This window comes from Schistocerca gregaria, chromosome 10 (genome assembly GCF_023897955.1).
Source record: "Schistocerca gregaria isolate iqSchGreg1 chromosome 10, iqSchGreg1.2, whole genome shotgun sequence".
Lineage (NCBI taxonomy): Eukaryota > Metazoa > Arthropoda > Insecta > Orthoptera > Acrididae > Schistocerca > Schistocerca gregaria.
Window position 1 is genome coordinate 102,155,427 of NC_064929.1, and position 18,546 is coordinate 102,173,972.

Genomic DNA, 18,546 nt, shown 5'->3' on the forward strand with positions numbered 1-18,546 from the left:
AGAATGCCTCCAGATGTGCATCGGAATCTACTACTGGTCTTCCAGGGAACGATCAAAGCGTAGACTGTTTGAGACATTTCTCCCATGGAGGAAAGTGCGAATGGTGACTGTTGTATTAAATCGCGATGCAATCTCTGTGTTTCATCCACACTTTGAAGGTCCACAGATTACAGAATGCCTCCAGATGTGCATCGGAAACTACTACTGGTCTTCCAGGGAACGATCAAAGCGAAGACTGTTTAGACATTATCACCTGGAGGAGAGTGCGCAAGGTGGCTGTTGTATTCAATCCCCATGCAGTTTCCGTGTTTCATCAACACTTTGAAGGTCCACAGATTACAGAATGCCTCCAGATGTGCATCGGAAACTACTACTGGACTTGCAGGGAACGATCAAAGCGTAGACTGTTTGAGACATTACTCCCATGGAGGAAAGTGCGCATGGTGAGTGTTGTATATAATCGCGATGCAATTTCTGTGTTTCATCAACACTTTGAAGGTCCACAGATTACAGAATGCCTCCAGATGTGCATCGGAAACTACTACTGGTCTTGCACGGAACGATCAAAGCGTAGACTGTTTGAGACATTACTCCCATAAAGGAAAGTGCGCATGGTGACTGTTGTATTCAATCCTGATGCAATTTCTGTGTTTCATCAACACTCTGATAGTCCACACATTGTAGAATGCCCCCAGATGTGCATCGGAAACTACTACTGGACTACCAGGGAACGATCAAAGCGTAAACTGTTTGAGACATTACTATCATGGAGAAAATTACACATGGTGACTGTTGAATTCAATCCCGAAGCAAATTCTGTGTTTCATAACACTCTCATAGTCCACATATTACAAAATGCCTCCAGATGTGCATTGGAAACTACTACAGGTCTTCCAGGGAACGATCAAAGCGTAGACTGTTTGAGTCATTACTCCCATGGAGGAAAGTGCGCATGGTGACTGTTGTTTTCAATCGCGATGCAATTTCTGTGTTTCATCAACACTTTGAAGGTCCACAGATTACAGAATGCCTCCAGATGTGGATCGGAAACTACTACTGGTCTTCCAGGGAACGATCAAAGCGTAGACTGTTTGAGACATTACTCACATGGAGGAAAGTGCGCAAGGTGGCTGTTGTATTCAATCCCGATGCAATTTCTGTGTTTCATCAACACTTTGAAGGTCAACTGGTTACAGAATGCCTCCAGATGTGCATCGGAAACTATTACTGGTCTTCCAGGGAACGATCAAAACGTAGACAGTTTGAGACATTACTCCCATGGCGGAAAGTGCGCATGGTGACTGTTGTATTCAATCCCGATGCAATATCTGTGTTTCATCAACACTCTGATAGTCCACAGATTACAGAATGCCTCCAGATGTGCATCGGAAACTACTACTGGTCTTCAAGGGAACGATCAAAGCGTAAACTGTTTGAGACATTACTCCCATGGAGAAAAGCCTGCATGGTGCCTGTTGTATACAATCCCGATGCACTGTCTGTGTTTCATCAACACTTTGAAGGTCCACAGATTACAGAATGCCTCCAGATGTGCATCGGAAACTACTACTGGTGTTCCAGGGAACGATCAAATCGTAGACAGTTTGAGACGTTACTCCCATGGAGGAAAATGCGAATGATGACTGTTGTACTAAATCCCGAGGCAATTTCTGTGTTTCATCAACACTTTGAAGGTCCACAGATTACAGAATGCCTCCAGATGTGCATCGGAAACTACTACTGGTCTTGCAGGGAACGATCAAACCGTAGACTGTTTGAGACATTACTCCCATGGAGGTAAGTGCGCATGGTCACTGTTGTATTCAATCCTGATGCAATTTCTGTGTTTCATCAACACTCTGATAGTCCCCACATTATAGAATGCCCGCAGATGTGCGTCGGAAACTACTACTGGTCTTCCTGGGAACGATCAAAGCGTAAACTCTTTGAGACATTACTCCCATGGAGAAAAGTGCACCTGGTGACTGTTGTATTCAATCCCGATGCAATTTCTGGGTTTCATCAACACTCTGATAGTCCACAGATGACAAAATGCCTCCTGATGTGCATCGGAAACTACTACTGGTCTTCCAGGGAATGATCAAAGCGTAGACTGTTTGAGACATTACTCCCATGGAGGAAAGTGCGCATGGTGCCTATTGTATTCAATCTCGATGCAATTTCTGTGTTTCATCAACACTTTGAAGGTCCACAGATTACAGAATGCCTCCAGATGTGCATCGGAAACTACTACTGGTCTTCCAGGGAACGATCAAAGCGTAAACTGTTTGAGACATTACACCAATGGAGGAAAGTGCGCATGGTGACTGTTGTATTCAATCCCGATGCAATTTCTGTGTTTCATCAAGACTCATATAGTCCACAGATTACAGAATGCCTCCAGATGTGCATCGGAACCTACTACTGGTCTTCCAGGGAACGATCAAAACGTAGACAGTTTGAGACATTACTCCCACGGATTAAAGTGCGCCTGGTGACTGTTGTATTCCATCCCGATGCAATTTCTGTGTTTCATCAACACTTTGAAGGTCCACAGATTACAGAATGCCTCCAGATGTGCATCGGAAACTACTACTGGTCTTCCAAGGAATGATCAAAGCGTAGACTGTTTGAGTCATTACTAACATGCAGGAAAGTGCGTAAGGTGGCTGTTGTATTCAATCCCGATGCAATTTCTGTGTTTCATCAACACTTTGAAGGTCCACAGATTACAGAATGCCTCCAGATGTCCATCGGAAACTACTACTGGTCTTCCAGGGAACGATCAAAACGTAGACGGTTTGAGACATTACTCCCATGGAGGAAAGTGCGCATGGTGACCGTTGTATTGCATCCCGATGCAATTTCTGTGTTTCATCAACACTTTGAAGATCCACAGATTACAGAGAGCCTCTAGATGTCCATCGGAAACTACTACTGGTCTTCCAGGGAACGATCAAAACGTAGACAGTTGAGACATTACTCCCATGGAGGAAAGTGCGCATGGTGACTGTTGTATTGCATCCCAATGCAATTTCTGTGTTTCATCAACACTTTGAAGATCCACTGATTACAGAATGCCTCCAGATGTGCATCGCACACTACTACTGGTCTTCCAGGGAACGATCAAAGCGTAGACTTTATAATTAAATGTGTCCTTTGAGACTCCCGTCTCGTTATTATCTCACGATAATGATCAAATATGATCGAAGCAGACTAAATCAATTAAAATTTGTGCCGCAGCCGGGACTCGAACCCGGTTCTTCTTGCTTACTAGGCAGATATGCTACCATTACACCACCGAGGCACTATGGCAGACATAGCTGCACGAACTACCTAGGTCGAGTTCCCTCCCCAACACAAACTTTAATTCATTTTCCCTTAATACCGTCACTATTGCCAGGTCTCGCCGGTATTGGCGAGCTACCCAGCATTGGACATAGCGGGACGTCTGCTGTACCATATGGTGATCTTCTCAGATCTTATATTTAAATGTGTCCTTTGAGACTCCCGTCTCGTTATTATCTCACGATAATGATCAAATATAATCGAAGCAGACTAAATCAATCAAAATTTGTGCCGCAGCCGGGACTCGAACCCGGTTCTTCTTGCTTACTCGGCAGATATGCTACCATTACACCACCGAGGCACTATGTCTGCTTCGATCATATTTGATCATTATCGTGAGATAATAATGAGACGGGAGTCTCAAATGACACATTTAATTATAAGATCTGAGAAGATCACCATATGGTACAGCAGACGTCCCGCTATGTCCAATGCTGGGTAGCTCGCCAATACCGGCGAGACCTGGCAATAGTGACGGTATTAAGGGAAAATGAATTAAAGTTTGTGTTGGGGAGGGAACTCAACCTAGGTAGTTCGTGCAGCTCTGTCTGCCATATTGCTTCGGTGGTGTAATGGTAGCATATCTGCCTAGTAAGCAAGAAGAACCGGGTTCGAGTCCCGGTCGCGGCACAAATTTTAATTGATTTAGTCTGCTTCGATCATATTTGATCATTATCGTGAGATAATAACGAGACGGGAGTCTCAAAGGACACATTTAATTATAAGATCTGAGAAGATCACCATATGGTACAGCAGACGTCCCGCTAAGTCCAATGCTGGGTAGCTCTCCAATACCGGCGAGACCTGGCAATAGTGACGGTATTAAGGGAAAATGAATTAAAGTTTGTGTTGGGGAGGGAACTCGACGTAGGTAGTTCGTGCAGCTATGTCTGCCATAGTGCCTCGGTGGTGTAATGGTAGCATATCTGCCTAGTAAGCAAGAAGAACCGGGTTCGAGTCCCGGCCACAGCATAAATTTTAATTGATTTAGTCTGCTTCGATCATATTTGATCATTATCGTGAGATAATAACGAGACGGGAGTCTCAAAGGACACATTTAATTATAAGATCTGAGAAGATCACCATATGGTACAGCAGACGTCCCGCTATGTCCAATGCTGGGTAGCTCGCCAATACCGGCGACACCTGGCAATAGTGACGGTATTAAGGGAAAATGAATTAAAGTTTGTGTTGGGGAGGGAACTTGACCTAGGTAGTTCGTGCAGCTATGTCTGCCATAGTGCCTCGGTGGTTAATGGTAGCATATCTGCCGAGTAAACAAGAAGAACTGGGTTCGAGTCCCGGCCGCAGCACAAATTTTAATTGATTTAGTCTGCTTCGATCATATTTGATCATTATCGTGAGATAATAACGAGACGGGAGTCTCAAAGGACACGTTTAATTATAAGATCTGAGAAGATCACCATATGGTACAGCAGACATCCCGCTATGTCCAATGCTGGGTAGCTCGCCAATACCGGCGAGACCTGGCAATAGTGACGGTATTAAGGGAAAATGAATTAAAGTTTCTGTTGGGGAGGGAACTCGACCTAGGTAGTTCGTGCAGCTATGTCTGACATAGTGCCTCGGTGGTGTAATGGTAGCATATCTGCCTAGTAAGCAAGAAGAACCGGGTTCGAGTCCCGGCCGCGGCACAAATTTTAATTGATTTAGTCTGCTTCGATCATATTTGATCATTATCGAAAGCGTAGACTGTTTGAGACATTACTCCTATGGGGGAAAGTGCTCATGGTGACTGTTGTATTCAATCCCGATGCAGTTTCTGTGTTTCATCAACACTCTGAAGGTCCACAGATTACAGAATGCCTCCAGATGTGCATCGGAAACTATTACATTGACTTCCAGGGAACGATCAAGGCGTAGACTGTTAGAGACATTACTCCCATGGAGGAAATGGCGCATGGTGATTGTTGTATTCAATCCCGATGCTATTTCTGTGTTTCATCAACACTCAGATAGTCCACAGATTACAGGATGCCTCCAGATGTGCATCGGAAACTACTACTGGTCTTCCAGGGAACCATCAAAGATTAGACTGTTTGAGACATTACTCCCATGGAGGAATGTGCGCATGGTGACTGTTGTATTCAATCCCGATGCAATTTCTGTGTTTTATCAACACTCTGAAAGTCCACAGATTACAGAATGCCTTCTGATGTGCATCGGAAACTACTACTGGTGTTCCAGGGAACGATCAAACGTAGACAGTTTGAGACATTACTCCCATGGAGGAAAATACGAATGATGACTATTGTATTCAATCCCGAAGCAATTTCTGTGTTTCATCAACACTTTGAAGGTCCACAGATTACAGAATGCCTCCAGATGTGCATCGGAAACTACTACTGGTCTTGCAGGGAACGATCAAACCGTAGACTGTTTGAGACATTACTCCCATATAGGTAAGTGCGCATGGTCACTGTTGTATTCAATCCTGATGCAATTTCTGTGTTTCATCAACACTCTGATAGTCCCCACATTATAGAATGCCACCAGATGTGCATCGGAAACTACTACTGGTCTTCCAGGGATCGATCAAAGCGTATACTGTTTGAGACATTACTCCCATGGAGAAAAGTGCACCTGGTGACTGTTGTATTCAATCCCGATGCAATTTCTGGGTTTCATCAACACTCTGATTGTCCACAGATTACAGAATGCCTCCAGATGTGCATCGGAAACTACATCTGGTCTTAAAGGGAACGATCTAAGCGTAACCTGTTTGAGACATTACTCCCATGGAGAAAAGCCTGCATGGTGCCTGTTGTATACAATCCCGATGCACTGTCTGTGTTTCATCAACACTTTGAAGGTCCACAGATTACAGAATGCCTCCAGATGTGCATCGGAAACTACTACTGGTGTTCCAGGGAACGATCAAATCGTAGACAGTTTGAGACAATACTCCCATGGAGGAAAATGCGAATGATGACTGTTGTACTAAATCCCGAGGCAATTTCTGTGTTTCATCAACACTTTGAAGGTCCACAGATTACAGAATGCCTCCAGATGTGCATCGGAAACTACTACTGGTCTTGCAGGGAACGATCAAACCGTAGACTGTTTGAGACATTACTCCCATGGAGGTAAGTGCGCATGGTCACTGTTGTATTCAATCCTGATGCAATTTCTGTGTTTCATCAACACTCTGATAGTCCCCACATTATAGAATGCCCGCAGATGTGCGTCGGAAACTACTACTGGTCTTCCTGGGAACGATCAAAGCGTAAACTGTTTGAGACATTAGTCCCATGGAGAAAAGTGCACCTGGTGACTGTTGTATTCAATCCCGATGCAATTTCTGGGTTTCATCAACACTCTTATAGTCCACAGATGACAAAATGCCTCCTGATGTGCATCGGAAACTACTACTGGTCTTCCAGGGAAAGATCAAAGCGTAGACTGTTTGAGACATTACTCCCATGGAGGAAAGTGCGCATGGTGCCTATTGTATTCAATCTCGATGCAATTTCTGTGTTTCATCAAAACTTTGAAGGTCCACAGATTACAGAATGCCTCCAGTTGTGCATCGGAAACTACTACTGGTCTTCCAGGGAACGATCAAAGCGTAAACTGTTTGAGACATTACACCAATGGAGGGAAGTGCGCATATTGACTGTTGTATTCAATCCCAATGCAATTTCTGTGTTTCATCAAGACTCATATAGTCCACAGATTACAGAATGCCTCCAGATGTGCATCGGAACCTACTACTGGTCTTCCAGGGAACGATCAAAGCGTAGACTGTTTGAGACATTACTCACATGGAGGATAGTGCGCATTGTGACTGTTGTATTCAATCCCGATGCAATTTCTGTGTTTCATCAACACTTTGAAGGTACACAGATTACAGAATGCCTCCAGATGTGCATCGGAAACTACTACTGGTCTTCCAGGGAACGATCAAAACGTAGACAGTTTGAGACATTACTCCCACGGAGGAAAGTGCGCCTGATGACTGTTGTATTCCATCCCGATGCAATTTCTGTGTTTCATCAACACTTTGAAGGTCCACAGATTACAGAATGCCTCCAGATGTGCATCGGAAACTACTACTGGTCTTCCAAGGAATGATCAAAGCGTAGACTGTTTGAGACATTACTCACATGCAGGAAAGTGCGTAAGGTGTCTGTTGTATTCAATCCCGATGCAATTTCTGTGTTTCATCAACACTTTGAAGGTCCACAGATTACAGAATGCCTCCAGATGTCCATCGGAAACTACTACTGGTCTTCCAGGGAACGATCAAAACGTAGACAGTTTGAGACATTACTCCCATGGAGGAAAGTGCGCATGGTACTGTTGTATTGCATCCCGATGCAATTTCTGTGTATCATCAACACTTTGAAGATCCACAGATTACAGAGAGCCTCCAGATGTCCATCGGAAACTACTACTGGTCTTCCAGGGAACGATCAAAACGTAGACAGTTTGAGACATTACTCCCATGGAGGAAAGTGCGCATGGTGACTGTTGTATTGCATCCCGATGCAATTTCTGTGTTTCATCAACACTTTGAAGATCCACTGATTACAGAATGCCTCCAGATGTGCATCGCAAACTACTACTGGTCTTCCAGGGAACGATCAAAGCGTAGACTTTATAATTAAATGTGTCCTTTGAGACTCCCGTCTCGTTATTATCTCACGATAATGATCAAATATGATCGCAACAGACTAAATCAATTAAAATTTGTGCCACAGCCGGGACTCGAACCCGGTTCTTCTTGCTTACTAGGCAGATATGCTACCATTACACCACCGAGGAACTATGGCAAACATAGCTGCACGAACTACCTAGGTCGAGTTCCCTCCCCAACACAAACTTTAATTCATTTTCCCCTAATACCGTCACTATTGCCAGGTCTCGCCGGTATTGGCGAGCTATGCAGCATTGGACATAGCGGGACGTCTGCTGTACCATATGGTGATCTTCTCAGATCTTATAATTAAATGTGTCCTTTGAGACTCCCGTCTCGTTATTATCTCACGATAATGATCAAATATGATCGAAGCGGACTAAATCAATTAAAATTTGTGCCGCGGCCGGGACTCGAACCCGGTTCTTCTTGCTTACTAGGCAGATATGCTACCATTACACCACCGAGGCACTATGGCAGACATAGCTGCACGAACTACCTAGGTCGAGTTCCCTCCCCAACACAAACTTTAATTCATTTTCCCTTAATACCGTCACTATTGCCAGGTCTCGCCGGTATTGGCGAGCTACCCAGCATTGGACATAGCGGGACGTCTGCTGTACCATATGGTGATCTTCTCAGATCTTATAATTAAATGTGTCCTTTGAGACTCCCGTCTCGTTATTATCTCACGATAATGATCAAATATGATCGAAGCAAACTAAATCAATTAAAATTTGTGCCGCAGCCGGGAATCGAACCCGGTTTTTCTTGCTTACTCGGCAGATATGCTACCATTACACCACCGAGGCACTATGTCTGCTTCGATCATATTTGATCATTATCGTGAGATAATAACGAGACGGGAGTCTCAAAGGACACATTTAATTATAAGATCTGAGAAGATCACCATATGGTACAGCAGACGTCCCGGTATGTCCAATGCTGGGTAGCTCGCCAATACCGGCGAGACCTGGCAATAGTGACGGTATTAAGGGAAAATGAATTAAAGTTTGTGTTGGGGAGGGAACTCGACCTAGGTAGTTCGTGCAGCTATGTCTGCCATAGTGCCTCGGTGGTGTAATGGTAGCATATCTGCCTAGTAAGCAAGAAGAACCGGGTTCGAGTCCCGGCCACAGCACCAATTTTAATTGATTTAGTCTGCTTCGATCATATTTGATCATTATCGTGAGATAATAACGAGACGGGAGTCTCAAAGGACACATTTAATTATAAGATCTGAGAAGATCACCATATGGTACAGCAGACGTCCCGCTATGTCCAATGCTGGGTAGCTCGCCAATACCGGCGAGACCTGGCAATAGTGACGGTATTAAGGGAAAATGAATTAAAGTTTGTGTTGGGGAGGGAACTCGACCTAGGTAGTTCGTGCAGCTATGTCTGCCATAGTGCCTCGGTGGTGTAATGGTAGCATATCTGCCTAGTAAGCAAGAAGAACCGGGTTCGAGTCCCGGCCACAGCACCAATTTTAATTGATTTAGTCTGCTTCGATCATATTTGATCATTATCGTGAGATAATAACGAGACGGGAGTCTCAAAGGACACATTTAATTATAAGATCTGAGAAGATCACCATATGGTACAGCAGACGTCCCGCTATGTCCAATGCTGGGTAGCTCGCCAATACCGGCGAGACCTGGCAATAGTGACGGTATTAAGGGAAAATGAATTAAAGTTTGTGTTGGGGAGCGAACTCGACCTAGGTAGTTCGTGCAGCTATGTCTGCCATAGTGCCTCGGTGGTGTAATGGTAGCATATCTGCCTAGTAAGCAAGAAGAACCGGGTTCGAGTCCCGGCCGCGGCACAAATTTTAATTGATTTAGTCTGCTTTGATCATATTTGATCATTATCGAAAGCGTAGACTGTTTGAGACATTACTCCTATGGGGGAAAGTGCTCATGGTGACTGTTGTATTCAATCCCGATGCAGTTTCTGTGTTTCATCAACACTCTGAAGGTCCACAGATTACAGAATGCCTCCAGATGTGCATCGGAAACTATTACATTGACTTCCAGGGAACGATCAAAGCGTAGACTGTTTGAGACATTACTCCCATGGAGGAAATGGCGCATGGTGACTGTTGTATTCAATCCCGATGCTATTTCTGTGTTTCATCAACACTCAGATAGTCCACAGATTACAGGATGCCTCCAGATGTGCATCGGAAACTACTACTGGTCTTCCAGGGAACCATCAAAGATTAGACTGTTTGAGACATTACTCCCATGGAGGAATGTGCGCATGGTGACTGTTGTATTCAATCCCGATGCAATTTCTGTGTTTTATCAACACTCTGAAAGTCCACAGATTACAGAATGCCTTCTGATGTGCATCGGAAACTACTACTGGTGTTCCAGGGAAGGATCAAACGTAGACTGTTTGAGACATTACTCCCATGGAGGAAAATGCGAATGATGACTATTGTATTCAATCCCGAAGCAATTTCTGTGTTTCATCAACACTTTGAAGGTCCACAGATTACAGAATGCCTCCAGATGTGCATCGGAAACTACTACTGTTCTTGCAGGGAACGATCAAACCGTAGACTGTTTGAGACATTACTCCCATGGAGGTAAGTGCGCATGGTCACTGTTGTATTCAATCCTGATGCAATTTCTGTGTTTCATCAAAACTCTGATAGTCCCCACATTATAGAATGCCACCAGATGTGCATCGGAAACTACTACTGGTCTTCCAGGGATCGATCAAAGCGTATACTGTTTGAGACATTACTCCCATGGAGAAAAGTGCACCTGGTGACTGTTGTATTCAATCCCGATGCAATTTCTGGGTTTCATCAACACTCTGATAGTCCACAGATTACAGAATGCCTCCAGATGTGCATCGGAAACTACATCTGGTCTTAAAGGGAACGATCTAAGCGTAAACTGTTTGAGACATTACTCCCATGGAGAAAAGCCTGCATGGTGCCTGTTGTATACAATCCCGATGCACTGTCTGTGTTTCATCAACACTTTGAAGGTCCACAGATTACAGAATGTCTCCAGATGTGTATCGGAAACTACTACTGGTGTTCCAGGGAACGATCAAAACGTAGACAGTTTGAGACATTACTCCCATGGAGGAAAATGCGAATGATGACTGTTGTATTCAATCCCGAGGCAATTTCTGTGTTTCATCAACACTTTGAAGGTCCACAGATTACAGAATGCCTCCAGATGTGCATCGGAAACTACTACTGGTCTTGCAGGGAACGATCAAACCGTAGACTGTTTGAGACATTACTCCCATGGAGGTAAGTGCGCATGGTCACTGTTGTATTCAATCCTGATGCAATTTCTGTGTTTCATCAACACTCTGATAGTCCTCACATTATAGAATGCCCCCAGATGTGCATCGGAAACTACTACTGGTCTTCCAGGGAACGATCAAAGCGTAAACTGTTTGAGACATTACTCCCATGGTGAAAAGTGCACCTGGTGACTGTTGTATTCAATCCCGATGCAATTTCTGGGTTTCATCAACACTCTGATAGTCCACAGATTACAAAATGCCTTCTGATGTGCATCGGAAACTACTACAGGTCTTCCAGGGAATGATCAAAGCGTAGACTGTTTGAGACATTACTCCCATGGAGGAATGTGCGCATGGTGACTGTTGTATTCAATCTCAATGCAATTTCTGTGTTTCATCATCACTTTGAAGGTCCACAGATAACAGAATGCCTCCAGATGTCCATCGGAAACTACTACTGGTCTTCCAGGGAACGATCAAAACGTAGACAGTTTGAGACATTACTCCCATGGAGGAAAGTGCGCATGTTGACTGTAGTATTGCATACCGATGCAATTTCTGTGTTTCATCAACTCTTTGAAGATCCACAGATTACAGAATGCCTCCAGATGTGCATCGGAAACTACCACTGGTCTTCCAGGGAACGATCAAAGCGTAGACTGTTTGAGACATTACTCCTATGGGGGAAAGTGCTCATGGTGACTGTTGTATTCAATCCCGATGCAGTTTCTGTGTTTCATCAACACTCTGAAGGTCCACAGATTACAGAATACCTGCAGATGTGCATCGGAAACTATTACATTGACTTCCAGGGAACGATCAAAGCGTAGACTGTTTGAGACATTACTCCCATGGAGGAAATTGCGCATGGTGACTGTTGTATTCAATCCTGATGCAATTTCTGGGTTTCATCAACACTCAGATAGTCCACAGATTACAGGATGCCTCCAGATGTGCATCGGAAACTACTACAGGTCTTCCAGGGAACGATCAAAGCGTAAACTGTTTGAGACATTACTCCCATGGAGAAAAGCCTGCATGGTGCCTGTTGTATACAATCCCGATGCACTGTCTGTGTTTCTACAACACTTTGAAGGTCCACAGATTACAGAATGCCTCCAGATGTGTATCGGAAACTACTGCTGGTGTTCCAGGGAACGATCAAAACGTAGACAGTTTGAGACATTACTCCCATGGAGGAAAATGCGAATGATGACTGTTGTATTCAATCCCGAGGCAATTTCTGTGTTTCATCAACACTTTGAAGGTCCACAGATTACAGAATGCCTCCAGATGTGCATCGGAAACTACTACTGGTCTTGCACGGAACGATCAAACCGTACACTGTTTGAGACATTACTCCAATGGAGGTAAGTGCGCATGGTCACTGTTGTATTCAATCCTGATGCAATTTCTGTGTTTCATCAACACTCTGATAGTCCCCACATTATAGAATGCCCCCAGATGTGCATCGGAAACTACTACTGGTCTTCCAGGGAACGATCAAAGCGTAAACTGTTTGAGACATTACTCCCATGGTGAAAAGTGCACCTGGTGACTGTTGTATTCAATCCCGATGCAATTTCTGGGTTTCATCAACACTCTGATAGTCCACAGATTACAAAATGCCTCCTGATCTGCATCGGAAACTACTACAGGTCTTCCAGGGAATGATCAAAGCGTAGACTGTTTGAGACAATACTCCCATGGAGGAATGTGCGCATGGTGACTGTTGTATTCAATCTCAATGCAATTTCTGTGTTTCATCATCACTTTGAAGGTCCAGAGATTACAGAATGCCTCCAGATGTCCATCGGAATCTACTACTGGTCTTCCAGGGAACGATCAAAACGTAGACAGTTTGAGACATTACTCCCATGGAGGAAAGTGGGCATGGTGACTGTTGTATTGCATACCGATGCAATTTCTGTGTTTTATCAACACTTTGAAGATCCACAGATTACAGAATGCCTCCAGATGTGCATCGGGAACTACTACTGGTCTTCCAGGGGACGATCAAAGCGTAGACTGTTTGAGACATTACTCCTATGGGGGAAAGTGCTCATGGTGACTGTTGCATTCAATCCCGATGCAGTTTCTGTGTTTCATCAACACTCTGAAGGTCCACAGATTACAGAATGCCTCCAGATGTGCATCGGAAACTATTACATCGACTTCCAGGGAACGATCAAAGCGTAGACTGTTTGAGACATTACTGCCATGGAGGAAATTGCGCATGGTGACTGTTGTATTCAATCCTGATGCAATTTCTGTGTTTCATCAACACTCAGATAGTCCACCGATTACGGGATGCCTCCAGATGTGCATCGGAAACTACTACAGGTCTTCCAGGGAACTATAAAAGCGTAGACTGTTTGAGACATTACTCTCATGGAGGAAAGTGCGCATGGTGACTGTTGTATTCAATCCCGAGGCAATTTCTGTGTTTCATCAACACTTTGAAGGTCCACAGATTACAGAATGCCTCCAGATGTGCATCGGAAACCACTACTGGTCTTCCAGGGAACGATCAAATCGTAGACTGTTTAGACATTACTCACCTGGAGGAGAGTGCGCAAGGTGGCTGTTGTATTGAATCCCGATGCAATTTCTGTGTTTCATCAAGAATTTGAAGGTCCACAGATTACAGAATGCCTCCAGATGTGCATCGGAAACTACTACTGGTGTTCCAGGGAACGATCAAAACGTAGACTGTTTGAGACATTACTCCCATGGAGGAAAGTGCTCATGGTGACTGTTGTATTGCATACCGATGCAATTTCTGTGTTTCATCAACACTTTGAAGATCCACAGATTACAGAATGCCTCCAGATGTGCATCGGAAACTACTACTGGTCTTCCAGGGAACGATGAAAGCGTAGACTGTTTGAGACATTACTCCTATGGGGGAAAGTGCTCATGGTGACTGTTGTATTCAATCCCGATGCAGTTTCTGTGTTTCATCATCACTCTGTAGGTCCACAGATTACAGAATGCCTCCAGATGTGCATCGGAAACTATTACATTGACTTCCAGGGACGATCAAAGCGTAGACTGTTTGAGACATTACTCCCATGGAGGAAATTGCGCATGGTGACTGTTGTATTCAATCCTGATGCAATTTCTGTGTTTCATCAACACTCAGATAGTCCACAGATTACAGGATGCCTCCAGATGTGCATCGGAAACTACTACAAGTCTTCCAGGGAACGATAAAAGTGTAGACTGTTTGAGACATTACTCCCATGGAGGAAAGTGCGCATGGTGACTATTGTATTCAATCCCGAGGCAATTTCTGTGTTTCATCAACACTTTGAAGGTCCACATATTACAGAATGCCTCCAGATGTGCATCGGAAACTACTACTGGTCTTCCAGGGAACGATCAAAACGTAGACAGTTTGAGACATTACTCCCATGGAGGAAAATGCGAATGATGACTGTTGTATTCAATCCCGATGCAATTTCTGTGTTTCATCAACACTTTGAAGGTCCACAGATTACAGAATGAATCCAGATGTGCATCGGAAACTACTACTGGTCTTCCAGGGAACGATCAAAGCGTAGACTGTTTGAGACATTACTCACATGGAGGAAAGTGCGCAAGGTGGCTGTTGTATTCAATTACGATGCAATTTCTGTGTTTCATCAACACTTTGAAGGTCGACAGGTTACAGAATGCCTCCAGATGTGAATCGGAAACTATTACTGGTCTTCCAGGGAACGATCAAAACGTAGACTGTTTGAGACATTACTCCTATGGGGAAAAGTACTCATGGTGACTGTTGTATTCAATCCCGATGCAGATTCTGTGTTTCATCAACACTCTGAAGGTCCACAGATTACAGAATGCCTATAGGTGTGCATCGGAAACTATTACATTGACTTCCAGGGAACAATCAAAGCGTAGACTGTTTGAGACATCACTCTAATGGAGGAAATTGCGCATGGTGACTGTTGTATTCAATCCCGATGCACTGTCTGTGTTTCATCAACACTTTGAAGGTCCACAGATTACAGAATGTCTCCAGATGTGTATCGGAAACTACTACTGGTGTTCCAGGGAACGATCAAAACGTAGACAGTTTGAGACATTACTCCCATGGAGGAAAATGCGAATGATGACTGTTGTATTCAATCCCGAGGCAATTTCTGTGTTTCATCAACACTTTGAAGGTCCACAGCTTACAGAATGCCTCCAGATGTGCATCGGAAACTACTACTGGTCTTGCAGGGAACGATCAAACCGTAGACTGTTTGAGACATTACTCCCATGGAGGTAAGTGCGCATGGTCACTGTTGTATTCAATCCTGATGCAATTTCTGTGTTTCATCAACACTCTGATAGTCCTCACATTATAGAATGCCCCCAGATGTGCATCGGAAACTACTACTGGTCTTCCAGGGAACGATCAAAGCGTAAACTGTTTGAGACATTACTCCCATGGTGAAAAGTGCACCTGGTGACTGTTGTATTCAATCCCGATGCAATTTCTGGGTTTCATCAACACTCTGATAGTCCACAGATTACAAAATGCCTCCTGATGTGCATCGGAAACTACTACAGGTCTTCCAGGGAATGATCAAAGCGTAGACTGTTTGAGACATTACTCCCATGGAGGAATGTGCGCATGGTGACTGTTGTATTCAATCTCAATGCAATTTCTGTGTTTCATCATCACTTTGAAGGTCCACAGATTACAGAATGCCTCCAGAAGTCCATCGGAAACTACTACTGGTCTTCCAGGGAACGATCAAAACGTAGACAGTTTGAGACATTACTCCCATGGAGGAAAGTGCGCATGTTGACTGTTGTATTGCATACCGATGCAATTTCTGTGTTTCATCAACTCTTTGAAGATCCACAGATTACAGAATGCCTCCAGATGTGCATCGGAAACTACCACTGGTCTTCCAGGGAACGATCAAAGCGTAGACTGTTTGAGACATTACTCCTATGGGGGAAAGTGCTCATGGTGACTGTTGTATTCAATCCCGATGCAGTTTCTGTGTTTCATCAACACTCTGAAGGTCCACAGATTACAGAATACCTGCAGATGTGCATCGGAAACTATTACATTGACTTCCAGGGAACGATCAAAGCGTAGACTGTTTGAGACATTACTCCCATGGAGGAAATTGCGCATGGTGACTGTTGTATTCAATCCTGATGCAATTTCTGGGTTTCATCAACACTCAGATAGTCCACAGATTACAGGATGCCTTCAGATGTGCATCGGAAACTACTACAGGTCTTCCAGGGAACGATCAAAGCGTAAACGGTTTGAGACATTACTCCCATGGTGAAAAGTGCACCTGGTGACTGTTGTATTCAATCCCGATGCAATTTCTGGGTTTCATCAACACTCTGATAGTCCACAGATTACAAAATGCCTCCTGATGTGCATCGGAAACTACTACAGGTCTTCCAGGGAATGATCAAAGCGTAGACTGTTTGAGACAATACTCCCATGGAGGAATGTGCGCATGGTGACTGTTGTATTCAATCTCAATGCAATTTCTGTGTTTCATCATCACTTTGAAGGTCCAGAGATTACAGAATGCCTCCAGATGTCCATCGGAATCTACTACTGGTCTTCCAGGGAACGATCAAAACGTAGACAGTTTGAGACATTACTCCCATGGAGGAAAGTGGGCATGGTGACTGTTGTATTGCATACCGATGCAATTTCTGTGTTTTATCAACACTTTGAAGATCCACAGATTACAGAATGCCTCCAGATGTGCATCGGGAACTACTACTGGTCTTCCAGGGGACGATCAAAGCGTAGACTGTTTGAGACATTACTCCTATGGGGGAAAGTGCTCATGGTGACTGTTGCATTCAATCCCGATGCAGTTTCTGTGTTTCATCAACACTCTGAAGGTCCACAGATTACAGAATGCCTCCAGATGTGCATCGGAAACTATTACATCGACTTCCAGGGAACGATCAAAGCGTAGACTGTTTGAGACATTACTGCCATGGAGGAAATTGCGCATGGTGACTGTTGTATTCAATCCTGATGCAATTTCTGTGTTTCATCAACACTCAGATAGTCCACCGATTACAGGATGCCTCCAGATGTGCATCGGAAACTACTACAGGTCTTCCAGGGAACGATAAAATCGTAGACTGTTTGAGACATTACTCTCATGGAGGAAAGTGCGCATGGTGACTGTTGTATTCAATCCCGAGGCAATTTCTGTGTTTCATCAACACTTTGAAGGTCCACAGATTACAGAATGCCTCCAGATGTGCATCGGAAACCACTACTGGTCTTCCAGGGAACGATCAAATCGTAGACTGTTTAGACATTACTCACCTGGAGGAGAGTGCGCAAGGTGGCTGTTGTATTGAATCCCGATGCAATTTCTGTGTTTCATCAAGAATTTGAAGGTCCACAGATTACAGAATGCCTCCAGATGTGCATCGGAAACTACTACTGGTGTTCCAGGGAACGATCAAAACGTAGACTGTTTGAGACATTACTCCCATGGAGGAAAGTGCGCATGGTGACTGTTGTATTGCATACCGATGCAATTTCTGTGTTTCATCAACACTTTGAAGATCCACAGATTACAGAATGCCTCCAGATGTGCATCGGAAACTACTACTGGTCTTCCAGGGAACGATGAAAGCGTAGACTGTTTGAGACATTACTCCTATGGGGGAAAGTGCTCATGGTGACTGTTGTATTCAATCCCGATGCAGTTTCTGTGTTTCACCATCACTCTGAAGGTCCACAGATTACAGAATGCCTCCAGATGTGCATCGGAAACTATTACATTGACTTCCAGGGAACGATCAAAGCGTAGACTGTTTGAGACATTACTCCCATGGAGGAAATTGCGCATGGTGACTGTTGTATTCAATCCTGATGCAATTTCTGTGTTTCATCAACACTCAGATAGTCCACAGATTACAGGATGCCTCCAGATGTGCATCGGAAACTACTACAAGTCTTCCAGGGAACGATAAAAGTGTAGACTGTTTGAGACATTACTCCCATGGAGGAAAGTGCGCATGGTGACTATTGTATTCAATCTCAATGCAATTTCTGTGTTTCATCATCACTTTGAAGGTCCAGAGATTACAGAATGCCTCCAGATGTCCATCGGAAACTACTACTGGTCTTCCAGGGAACGATCAAAGCGTAGACTGTTTGAGACATTACTCACATGGAGGAAAGTGCGCAAGGTGGCTGTTGTATTCAATTACGATGCAATTTCTGTGTTTCATCAACACTTTGAAGGTCGACA

General features: G+C 44.2%; 4 non-coding genes across 4 annotated transcripts; 2 read left to right on the plus strand and 2 right to left on the minus strand.

Moving 5' to 3' along the window:
• Positions 1–3,235: 3,235 nt before the first annotated feature.
• Positions 3,236–3,307, minus strand: Trnat-agu (transfer RNA threonine (anticodon AGU)). Its single transcript has one exon. It is a non-coding gene; the product is annotated as a tRNA-Thr (tRNA).
• A 1,624-nt stretch (positions 3,308–4,931) lies between these two features.
• Positions 4,932–5,003, plus strand: Trnat-agu (transfer RNA threonine (anticodon AGU)). The gene has a single exon. It is a non-coding gene; the product is annotated as a tRNA-Thr (tRNA).
• A 3,403-nt stretch (positions 5,004–8,406) lies between these two features.
• Trnat-agu (transfer RNA threonine (anticodon AGU)) lies at positions 8,407–8,478 on the minus strand. The gene has a single exon. It is a non-coding gene; the product is annotated as a tRNA-Thr (tRNA).
• A 1,283-nt stretch (positions 8,479–9,761) lies between these two features.
• Trnat-agu (transfer RNA threonine (anticodon AGU)) lies at positions 9,762–9,833 on the plus strand. Its single transcript has one exon. It is a non-coding gene; the product is annotated as a tRNA-Thr (tRNA).
• Positions 9,834–18,546: the final 8,713 nt, after the last annotated feature.